The sequence below is a fragment of the Oratosquilla oratoria genome, chromosome 1, assembly GCF_046742065.1.
Source record: "Oratosquilla oratoria isolate Oo_2021 chromosome 1, ASM4674206v1, whole genome shotgun sequence".
Lineage (NCBI taxonomy): Eukaryota > Metazoa > Arthropoda > Malacostraca > Stomatopoda > Squillidae > Oratosquilla > Oratosquilla oratoria.
The window spans coordinates 120,028,731-120,041,230 of NC_134777.1; the positions used below are offsets into that span (position 1 = coordinate 120,028,731).

The window sequence follows — 12,500 nt, forward strand, 5'->3', positions numbered from 1 at the left end:
AAAGAAGAGATGAAGAAAGAGGATGAGAAGAAAGAAGAGATCAAGGAGAAGAAGAAGAAAGAGACGGAAAAGAAGAAAGAGGATGAGAAGAAAGAAGAGATCAAGGAGGAGAAGAAGAAGAAAGAGGAGAAGAAGAAAGTGACGGAGAAGAAGAAGAAACAAAAGACCAAGAAGAAGATAGAGGAAAAGGTCAAAAAGAAAAAGAAGAAAACAATAAAGAGGACAAGATGAAGTAGAAGGAAAATAAAGAGGACATGATGAAGAAGGAGAAGAATAATGAGATCAAGAAGTAGAAGAAAGAGGAAAAAATCAAGAAGAAAAAGAAGAGGATAAGATAAAAAAAGAGGAAAGAGAAGAAGATCAAGAAGAAAAAGAAGAAAAAAGATCAAGTAGAAGAAGAATGAGAAGATAAAGTAGAAGAGGAAGAAGAAGAAGAAGAGGAAGAAGAAAGAGAAGATCAAGGAGAAGAAGAAGAAAGAAAATAAAAATGAAAATAATAAGAAGAAAAAGTAGAAAGAGAAGATCAAGAAAAAGAAGAAGAAGAAGAAGGGGAAAGGAGTAAGATATGGACATGAGAAAAGAGGAAGAGAAGAAGAAGAGGAGGAGGAAGAGAAAGAGAAGACATAGGAAAATAAAGAAAAAGGGGGAAAAGGAAACAGGATACGAACATGGACAAATAAGAAAGAGAAGAAGTAGAAGGAAGAAGAAGAAAAATAAAGAACAAGAAGACACAAACATGAAGAAATAGTAGAAACAAGATAAGAAAGAGAATAAGAAGAATGAGGAGAAGGAGCAAGGGAAATAGAAGACGTGCAGAAATAAAAAGGAAGAGGAAGAGAATAAGAAAGAAAAGAATTAGAAAGAGAAAGTGATACGATGATGACCGAAAAGAAGAAGAAGGAGGAGGAGGAGGAAGAGAGGAAGAAAGGAAAAGAAGAAGAGGAGGAAGAGAAGGAGGGGAAGGAAGGAAAAGGAGAAGAAGGAGGAGGAAGAGAGGAAGGAAGGAAAAGGGGAAGAGAAGGAGGGGAAGGAAATGAAAATGAGAAGAAGGAGGAGGAAGAGAGGAAGGAAGGAAAAGGGGAAGAGGAGAAGGGGAAGGAAGGAAAAGGAGAAGGAGGAGGAAGAGAGGAAGGAAGGAAAAGGGGAAGAGGAAGAAGAGAAGGAGGGGAAGGAAGGAAAATGTGAAGAAGGAGGAGGAAAAGAGGAAGGAAGGAAAAGGGGAAGAGAAGGAGGGGAAGGAAGGAAAAGGAGAAGGAGGAGGAAAAGGAGAGGAAGAAAGGAAAAGAAGAAGAGGAGGAGGAACTAGGAAGATTATTTAAAGAATAGGAAAGAAATAGGAAGGAGGCTAGAATGAGAAAGAGAACAAAGAGGAAAAAGGAGAATAAGAATAAGGAGGAGGAGAAGAATTTAGAGAAGAATAGGAAGAAAAAAAAGAAAGAGGAAGAAGAAAATATATAAAAAGAGGAGGACGAAGAAGAAGGAAAAGAAAAAGAAGAAGAAAAAGAAAAGGAAAATGAGGAAGAAAAGAAAAAATATAGAGAACAAAAGAAACGAAGGAGAAGGAGGAGGAAGAGGAAAAGAGCAGGATGAAGAGAGAATATGGGAAGAAGAGAGGAAGAGAGAAAGGAGACAAATAGCCAAGAAGAGGAGAAGAGAAAGGAGAACGAAAGGAAGGAGAGAAAGAAAGTAGAGAAATGAGAATGAGAAAAAGGAAGAGATAAAGAAAAGAAGAAAAAGAGAAAAGAGAGATGAGAGGGAGAGGGAGGAGAGGAAGAGACAAAGAGAAAGAGAAAAGAGAGATGAGAGGAAGAGGAAGGAGACAAAGAAGAGGAGAAAAAGAGAAAAGAGAGAGATGAGAGGGAGAGGAAGAGACAAAGAAGAGAAGGGGAGAGAGAGAACGTGGAAGGAGAGGGAGAGACAAAAAAAAAAGAGGAGAAAAAGAGAGAGGAGAGAGCGAGGAGAGGAAGAGACAAAGAAGAGGAGGAGAAGAGAAAAGAGAGACCTTCTTTGGTTTCTCTTTCTCGCTCGCGGGTATTGTTTCGCTTCTTCGTCCGAGTTCGATTCCCCATGGGCCCACGCCGGCTCCAATTATGTTTGTTTGTTTGTTTGTTTGTTTCACTTTTGGTCGAGAACAGTTTGGTCTAATAACCTGAGTCCCTGTGGACTACGCTCGTGGGGTTCAGTCGCTCTGTGTTTCCATGGATTAAAAGCGCGCGCGCATGTGTGTGTTTCTTTGTGTATGTATATGTGTGTGGGTGTATGGTTTTGTATATATTTGTGTGTACGTGTGTGTGTGCGTGTGTTTGTGTATGTATATGCGTGTGTGGATGTATGGCTTTGTATATGTGTGTGTGTTTTGTGTGTGTGTGTGTGTGTGTGTGTGTGTGTGCGTGTGCCTTTGTATATTTTTCTAAGTGACCCTAAGCATATGTACCTCATTGTAATATACAGTAAAAGACTTACGCTGGCGGGGTCCCGTCTCTGTGCATCTATCAGTCACATTTGTCTCTCCCGGCTGTTTCGGCTACCAGGATATATTGTAAGTCAATAAATATTTGCAATTTTTTATCGTTCAATAATTTAACATTTTGTTCCACTCTCTTCGACAATTCTTCCCTGTTGTAACCTTTCCATCTGATTGGCTTGTCTACAGTCGTGACGTCATATCGCCTCTTCCTCTTATTGGCTAGTAGTCATGATGTCATGTCTTCAGTTGTGACGTCATATTGCCTCCTCTGATTGGCTAGTCGTGATGTCATGTCTTCGGTTGTGACGTCATATAGCCTCTTCCTCTGATTGGCTAGTAGTCATGATGTCATGACTTCAGTTGTGACGTCACACAACATTTTGAAATTTCGATTATTTCTACAAATTAATATTTTTTTATATACTATATATGTTTTTTCTTCTATTTTTCATTAGATTTTTCCTCCTGTTGTCCATCCTTCCTACGCTATGAAAATTTCTTTGTCAATTATTATTATTGTTATTGTTTTAATTTATTTTATTTTATTTATTTAATCTATTTCATCTTATTTATTTGTTTGTTTATTTTTTTAGTTCAGAAGACTTCAGACATCACCTTTCTCTTCTTTCTTCCAATGTAGGAATTTTTAGTTTATCTGAGCCTTGCGTTTATGGTCTGTCGGGCAGGCCAATTTGGTTTCTAACTATTTTAATTTTTATTTATTTAATATTATATATATATATTTTTATATTTTTTTTTTTTTTTTTTTCGTTCTTTTTTTTGTATCGTTACACAATCCCAGCATCTGATTTAGCACCCCCCCCCGAACCCGTTTTTTCTTTTTATATTTTTTATTCTATTTTATTTTATTTTATCTGTTTTATGTTTTTAATGTTGATTTATATATTCTTGTTATTTACCTATTTATTTTAATTCTCGATTCATTTACTTTCATAATTTACTTTTTATTTATTTATTCATCTATTTATTAATTTATTTGTTTTTATTTATTCATACGATTTACCTATTTATTTTAATTCTCGATTCATTTATTTTCATAATTTACTTTTTATTTTTATCATTTATCCATTTATTTTATTTGTTTGTTTGCGTGTTTCGCGAAGAAGGCTCGGCTGCTGATTGGCCAGTCCGTGTGTGCGAAAAAGAAGATGATTGGGTAATTGATTTCCCATTCCTTCTATTGGATCATCTTCGGAGAGCTCGCTGGTGGGCCCGCCGGGTGATTTGCCATTCCTTTTGCGCCTCTTCCTCCTCCTCCTCTTCCTCCTCTCCTTCTCCCCCCCTGCTCTTATTCCTCTTCGTCCTCCTCCCCTCCCCTCCTCCTCCTCCTCCTCCTCCTCCTCCTCCTCCTCTTCCACCCCTGCACTCCACCTTCTCCCCCTCCCCCTATTCTTCCTACTTCTTCTCTCCCTTCCTCCTATTTCTCTTCCTCCTCTTCCTCCTCTTCCTCCTCTTCCTCCTCCTCTTCTTCCTCGAACTCGCCTCTGCCGTCGAGTACCTTCACCTTCTTCGGGTCTGGGGCTCTCTCTCTCTCTCTCTCTCTCTCTCTCTCTCTCTCTCTCTCTCTCTCTCTCTCTCTCTCTCTCTCTCTCTCTCTCTCTCTCTCTCTCTCTCTCTCTGTCACCACTTCCTTCTACAACTTCATCTCCATATTTTCCTTCTAATTCCCTTTTCTCCTTATTTTTATTTTTATTTTTCTTCTTTTTCTTCTTCCTATTTCTTCAAAAGTCTTTCATCGGTGGAAAATAGATTGGAGTCTTAAATATAATCCAGCTGTCTTATGTGCAGGATGAGGAGGAGGAAGAGAAGAAGAAGAGGAGGAGGAGGAAAGAGAAGAGATTGAAAATAACATGGGTGAAATTGAGAAGAACGATAATTGTAAAAAGAAAAGAAGAAACGAAGGAAGAACAGAAAGAACTAAGAGGTATTCAGAAAATGTGTCAGAATAAGAAAGAAAAGTTAAAGAGGAGGAAGAAGAAGATGTAGGTGGAATGAGAGAGGTAGAAGAGATTGGAAGAAGAGGAGGTGGAGGAGGAAGATGTTGGTGGAATGAGAGGTGGAAGAAATTGGAAGAAGAGGAACAGGAGGAGGAAGAAGATGTAGGTGGAATGAGAGAGGTGGAAGAGATTGGAAGAATAGGAAGTGGATGAGGAAGAAGAGGAGGAAGAAGATGTAGGTGGAATTAGAGAGGTGGAAGGGATTGGAAGAAGAGGAAGTGGAGGAGGAAGAAGAAGATGTAGGTGGAATGAGAAAGGTGGAAGAGATTGGAAGACGTGGAAGTGGATGAGGAAGAAGAGGAGGAGGAAGAAGATGTAGGTGGAATGAGAGAGGTGGAAGAGATTGGAAGAAGAGGAGGAGGAAGAAGATGTAGGTGGAAGAGATTGGAAGAAGAGGAGGTGGAGGAGTAAGAAGAAGAGGAGGAAGAAGAATATGTGGGTGGAATGAGAGAGAGGTGGAAGGGATTGGAAGAAGAGAAGGTGGAGGAGGAAGGGAAGAGAAGATACAGAAATTGGAGAATGAGGTGGAAGAAGAAGACAGTGAGAAGATAATGGAATCAGTAGAAATAGAGAAGAAATTGATTGAAGTGGAAGAGGATGAATAGAAAGATAAAGTAAGTGTGGAAGAAGAAGGAAAGAGAGAAAGAAGAAAAGGTAGTAGACGAAAAAATGAAAGAAGGGAAGAAAGAAGAAAAAGAATTAGGAGAACAAAAACAAGAAGGAAAAGAAAAAGAAGAAAAAAGGAAAACAAGGAAAGAAGAAAAAAGAAAAGGAAGGAAAGAAGGAAAAGAAGAAAAAGGAAAGGAAGGAAAGAAGGAAAAGAAAAAAAGGAAGGAAAAAAAAGAAAAAAGAAAAGGAAGAAAAATAAGAATGAGGAAAAGAAGAAAAAAGAAAAGGAAGGGAAGTAGGAAAAGAAAAAAAAAGAAAAGAAAGGAAAGAAGGAAAAGAAAAAAAAAAAAAAAGAAAAAAAAGGAAGGAAAAGAAGAAAGAAGAAGAAAAGAAGGAACCAGCATCCCAGTAGCAAGATGAAAGGAAAAAGAAAAAAGAAAAAAAAAAAAATGCAAAGATGAAGAAGAAAATAAAAGTTTAAATGTAAAGTATGATATCTATTTTCCTCCGCATTCTTAAAGTCATCATTCCAGATTCATCATTTCCAGATCGCCGAAGACGTTCGTCGCTTCTTCATCACACATTCTAATCTGGATCATCAAGTATTGCCTACGAAAGCTAAAACAGAAAATAATCCGTAGGTAAGACGTTATCATTCTAGGAAACGATTTAGGGCAAATTCTAGAAAGGTAGAGGTTAGGTTACAATTTAGGGGAAATTCTAGAAATGTAGAGGTTAGGTTACAATTTAGGGCAAGTTCTAGAAAGGTAGATGTTAGGTTGAAAGCTATAACAGAAAATAACCCGTAGGTAAGATTTTATCATTCTAGGAAACAATTTAGGGCAAATTCTAGAAAGGTAGAGGTTATGTTACAATATAAGGCAAATTCTAGAAAGGTAAAGGTTAGGTTTGGTTAGGTTAGGTTGGGGGAAAATCATGACCAAAAATCCTAAATTTTCGGGAATTTTCAGGATTTTTGAAATTTGTAACTCGTTATCAATAGAATTTAGGGAACTCGCGGATATGAAAAAACAAGATGCTGTAATGCCTGCCATTTACTTTGTTTTATTTTATTTATTCGTCTATTATTATCTATTTATTTACTTGTTAATGTTTATCTGAGGCAGCTCCTCCTCATAAAGGCAGCTCCTCCTCCTCTTTTGGCAGCTCCTCCTCCTCCTACAGGCAGCTCCTCCTCCTCTTACAGGCAGCTCCTCCTCCTCTTACAGGCAGCTCCTCCTCCTCTTACAGGCAGCTCCTCCTCCTCTTACAGGCAGCTCCTCCTCCTCTTACAGGCAGCTCCTCCTCCTCCTACAGGCAGCTCCTCCTCCTCCTCTTACAGGCAGCTCCTCCTCCTCCTACAGGCAGCTCCTCCTCCTCTTACAGACAGCTCCTCCTCCTCTTACAGGCAGCTCCTCCTCCTCTTACAGGCAGCTCCTCCTCCTCTTACAGGCAGCTCCTCCGTCAGTGTAGTTCCTTAACTCATGAGCTACTCATCATTTGGGATTTGCCAACTTAGTCGATTAATCATTTCTATTGTACGGGGTTCAAGGGGGCGTTCAATATTGAGGCAGAGGCGCGCGCGCGCACACACACACACACACACCCACACACACACACACACACACACACACACACACACACACACACACACACACACACACACACACACACACACACACACACACACACACACACACACACACACACACACACACACGTTTAGATAAAAACAAAGTTTATCAGTTTAGTTCTCTCTTCCTCTCTCTGTCCTGTGTCTATATATATATATATATATATATATATATATATATATATATATATATATATATATATATATATATATATATATGCGCCTTTCTGCCTGTCTGAGCTGTGAGGGTTGTATGTCTTTTAGGTCGTAAATTTACAACCTTCACTCCTCTCTTACGATCCACGTAATTTTACGAAGATCGTAAATTTCCGGAGAGGAAGAGGGCATCGCTTGTAGTACTTACAAGTGAAAGTGATTGTATCCAATGTCCATCTGTCTATTCTATCTGTCAGACTCCCTCTGTCAATTTCATTATCTTGCTTACCCGTCTATTGCTATCGCCGTCTCCCTGTCGGTTTTCATTAATTTCCTTTTTCTCATTATATTAGTTTCCCTTTGCTTCTTCCTTCCGCACCTGGTGGTACTGTTCCTCTTCTTGTGCCTGCCGTCGGGTTATTTTATTCACATCTGCGCCTCCCTTTGGGTAAGGAGGGTGTGGTCCTTGATCATATGAATATTGAAACATGAATCTCGAAATATGAACAACTTTCGGTGGAATTGATATTTGTCGCTTAATTAAGGCAAACATCGCGGAATTTCATTTATTTGTTATGTAATTAATTCTTTTTGCATTGAGGTGTGGTTTAGTTATGGCTGCCGCCAGACGATTTCATTCACTTGCTTGGCGCTTGTTTGGCTCCAGGAACGTGGACATGACACCTGTCGCCACGGTGGCTTTCATTAAGAGGATTAAGATTATCTGGCGCCAAGCCATAATAAAGTTTGTGACGTTCGTCACCGTGAGGTGGGAGTTCATTAAGACGAGGTTTAATCCCTTAAGCTCGAGGTCCCCCGTTTCCATTAGCCAGAAGGAAATCCCTCGAGTGTGGCCAACGGGTTGAAGGGACTCAAGGATTAGAAGGAGACGACACGCCTAAGAGGGTAAGCTTGCGTCAGAAGGTGCTGAGCTGGTACAGGCAAAGACGTACACGGACACACACACACACACACACACACACACACACACACACACACACACACACACACACACACACACACACACACACACACATACAGCGAATTTGAGGCTGGGTATGATAAATTGGAGAGACATGCATACACACACACACACACACACACACACACACACACACACACCAAACACACACTCATTGGAGACACACACACACGGCGATTTTATGATGGGTATGATAAATTGGAGACATGCATACACACACACACACACACACACACACACACACACACACACACACACACACACACACATACACGCGCGTGCGAATTTGAGGCTAGGTATATAAATTGGAGAGTAGGAAATGGGACCTAATGAGTGTTGTTCCTTTTCTGTATACTACAAAGACCAATAAAATTAGGTAAACACACGCGCACACACACACACACACACACACACACACACACACACACACACACACACACACACACACACACACACACACACACATACACACACACACACTTATTGGAGAGAAAGAGACAGTTTTATGAGCGTTTGCCTCTTGCCACTATGCTACAATTATGCAAATAGAATTAGGTAAATGCGCACACAAACACAGAATGACAAAGAGAAAGAGAAAGAGAGAGAAAGAGAGGAAGGGGAAAACAAACCAGAAAGGAATGATCAAGGAAAGAAATTCGAAGATTAAGGAAACAAGGAAAAAAATAAAATAAAAAAGGAATTGGGTGAAGAAAGGAAAAGGAACCAAGAAGGTAAATTAATTCAGTTGCCTTAACAATAATAATAATAATGATGATAATAATATTGATAATGATAATATAATGGTAGTAATATTGATCATGATAATGATATTATGATAATAATGATAATAATAGATAATGATAATATTATGATAATAATGATAATAATAAATAATAATAAATATTGATAAATAATAGTTGATAATAATAAAATAATAATAATAATGATAATGACAATAATAAAAATAGTAATGACAATAATGATAATAGTAACCCACATTTTTTAAGGATAACTCGGTCCTGTTTTATTTTTATTTGATATTTTATTTATCATTCATTAATTTTTATTTTTTTATTTTTGTTTCGTTAATTGTGATTTTGGATTCTCTTGATATTGTTGAAAAAAAAATTCTAATCATTTTCATTTTATATATTATGATTGTTGGTGTGTTTAGACACATTATCATATTGTTGTAGTTATTTTTTTTTTTTTTTACTTTTCTACCAGAATCTTGTTATTGTAATATGTGATTCTCGCCCCCCCCCCCTCTCTCTCTCTCTCTCTCTCTCTCTCTCTCTCTCTCTCTCTCTCTCTCTCTCTCTCTCTCTCTCTCTCTCTCTCTGTCTAGACATTGTGGAGGGAATGGAAGGGGGCAAAGGGAGAGCTTAGTCTGAAGAAGAGACAGATTAGGGAATTGTGTCTTAAATGGACGAGACAGCCTGAATAGAGCTTTCAAAGAATTTTTATTCTATTTTATTTTTTTTATTTATTTTTTATATATTTATTTAGTTTTAGTGGGATACCGGTGGGTGTGGGGCGTGGGGTGGGGGGAGATTTCGGGCGTTTAGCCAGAATAAAATATCTAATTTTCTCTTTCGCTGAAAGTTTTGGTTTGGTAGAGCCAACATCATCAGCTCTTTCTACAGACGATTTAATTCAGATAAATGGAATGTACTAACTTCAGCTACAACATACACTGTAAAATACATCAGAATACAGTAGTCGAATGTATCCGTCCGCGGTCTCCCTTCGGCTGACTGAAATCTTTAGGAATTGACTAGATGATTTGGAAAATAATTAGACAGTGTGCTTCCTTTCAACCGGTTAAAATCAGCTGACGACACCCATAATAGAATCTCTGAAAGGCTTCGTGGTCAGCTTTAGTGGTCCTCTGCAGGATAAGGCTAACACGTGGGGAATGATGCAACCTGAGCGTAATATATATATATATATATATATATATATATATATATATATATATATATATATATATATATATATATATATATTAGTCTAAAGTTAACCATAATAAAGACCAAAAACAACGTCACAAATTTAATCAGGTTTGATCATGTTAATTTAGTCGCTCCGTTAACCTCTTTCCTCTTAACCGAGTAGAATATGTTCGAGTTTAACTAGAATAAAACACGTGAAGTTCGTCACAGCTGTCGCCAGGCGATTTCATCACAAATGTTCTTCAAGGGTTACACCATGGGACGCTTCGCTGTGACTCGAACCGCCACCTTTGCCCCTAGTGTTGGTGCAGTCGCCAGTAGCGAGGCTCGAACCACCATACCATTGTTTCAAAGACCTGATCAGAATTTAGTTTGATTAATTAAACAGATGATGAAATTTATTGTCATCCAAATAACAGGAACATACGTCAATTTCAGGACGTTTCAGGGCCAGGGATATCTTTCAGGATTGAGTTAGATTAATATGGCGGCTTCAGGACAACTTACTGACGTTTCAGGAGGCTTCAGGGAAGATGAGCTTGTTTCAGGAACTGAAGTAGTCAATTAGGGTCTGCGAGGATTGAGATTGAGGAAGTCCATTAGGCTTCAGGAGGAACTTCAGGATGAGTTGAGGGTGTTGAGGGCATGGGTGAGGTTCTTGGAGTCTGGGTACTACATATATATATATATATATATATATATATATATATATATATATATATATACATATATATATATATATATATATATATATATGAATTGGTGGGTAGAGAAAAGACTGGAGTTTTATTCCAGTATTTATTCTTGACTAGTTTCGCTATTCAAGAATAAAACTCGGATTAAGACTCCAGTCTTTCCTCTTCCTACCCACTTCAACTTGTCAGAATGTCTCAACATATGTATGTATATATATATATATATATATATATATATATATATATATATATATATATATATATATATATTGTGTGTGTGTACACGGTATATGACGCAGATGGGGCAAGAACTTAGAAAGCTGGTGAGGAAGGAAGTAAACAGATGGTGACAAGGCAGCTCACAGATGGTTGGGAAGCATTTCGCAGATGGAAACTGAATCTCAGACAGATGGAGGCGCGACGCCAGACAGATGGATATCTCTCGTTTCGAATGGACCTTCCACCCCCAAACTCCATTCTCAGCCTACTCCTCAGGCCTCCTCTTCCACCTCCTCTTCCACCTCCTCCACCTTCTCCACCACCTCCACCTTCTCCACCTTTACCTCCTTCTCCTTCTTCTCCACCTCCTCATACTTCTCCTTCACTTCCTCCACCTCCTCCATCTCCAACTCTTCCTCCTACTCCATCTCCTCTTCCTCCTACTCCATCTCCTCTTCCTCCTACTCCATCTCCTCCTCCTCCTACTCCATCTCCTCTTCCTCCTACTCCATCTCCTCCTCCTCCATCTCCTTCTCCTCCTCCATCTCCTTCTCCTCCTCCATCTCCACCTCCTCCTCCACCTCCTTCTCGTCCTCCATCTCCAATCCTTCTCCTCCTCCACCTCCTCCTACTTCTCCCTCTCCTCCTCCCTCACTTCTTTCATCTCCTCCACCTTCCCTTCCTCCGCCTCCACCTCCATCTCTACCTCCATCTCCACCTCCTCCTCCTCCTCCACTTTCTCCTCCTCCATCTCCACCTCCTCCCACTCCATCTCCACCTACTCCCCCTCCACCACCTCCTCCATCTCCACCTCCACCTCCTCCTCCATCTCCACCTTCTCCACCTACACTTCCATCTCCACCTCCTACTCCTCCTCCTTCACCACCTTCTCCACCTCCAACTCCTCCTCCTTCACTCCTTCTCCACCTCCATCTATACCCCCTTCTCCTCCTTCTGCTCCTCTATCTCCTCTATCTCCACCTCCTCCTCCTGCACCACCTTCTCCTCCATCTCCACCTCCTTCACCTCCTTCTCTTCCTCCATCTCCTCCTCCACCTCCTTCTCCTTCATCTCCACCTTCTACTCTTCCACCTCCTTCTCCTCCTCCATCTCCACCACCTCCTTCTCCTCCTCCATCTAAACCTCTTCCTCCACCTCCTTCCCCTCGACTACCTCCTCCTCCTCCTCCATCTCCAACTCCTCCTCCTCCACCACCTTCTCGCCCTCCATCTCCACCTCCCTCTCCTCCTCCACCTCATCCTTCTTCCATCTCCACCTCATTCTCCTCCATCTTCTCCTCCTCCACCTCCTTCTTCTCCTCCATCTCCTTCTCCTCCTCCTCCATCTTCCCCTCCTCCATCTCCTTCTCCTCCTCCACCTTCACCTCCACTTCCTACTCCTCCATCTTCTCCTCCTCCATCTCCACCTTCTCTTACTCGTCCTCCTCCACCTCCTTCTCCTCCTCCTCCATCTCCTTCTCCACCTCCTCCTCCATCTCCACCTCCTCCATCTCCTCCTCCTCCCCTTCCTCCTCCTCCTCCTCCCTCTTTTCCCCTCCTCCCTCTCCCCTTTCCTCCTCCTCCTCCCTCTCCCCTTCCTCCTCCTCCCTCTCCCTACTTTCTCCTACTCCTCCCTCTCCCCTTCCTCCTCCACCTCCTTCTCTCCCCCTTTCTCCTCCTAATTCTCCTCCTTCTCCTCCTCCCTCATCTCCCCTTCTCCTCCCTCTCCTCCCCCCTCCCCCTCTCACCAGGAAAATCTTTTAAGGA

At 40.6% G+C, this 12,500-nt stretch overlaps 1 protein-coding gene across 3 annotated transcripts in view; it reads left to right on the plus strand.

The window, feature by feature from the left end:
• MCU (mitochondrial calcium uniporter) overlaps positions 1-12,500 on the plus strand; it is a 928,441-nt gene that overhangs the window by 824,959 nt on the left and 90,982 nt on the right. The gene's annotated exons all lie outside the window — the stretch shown is intronic.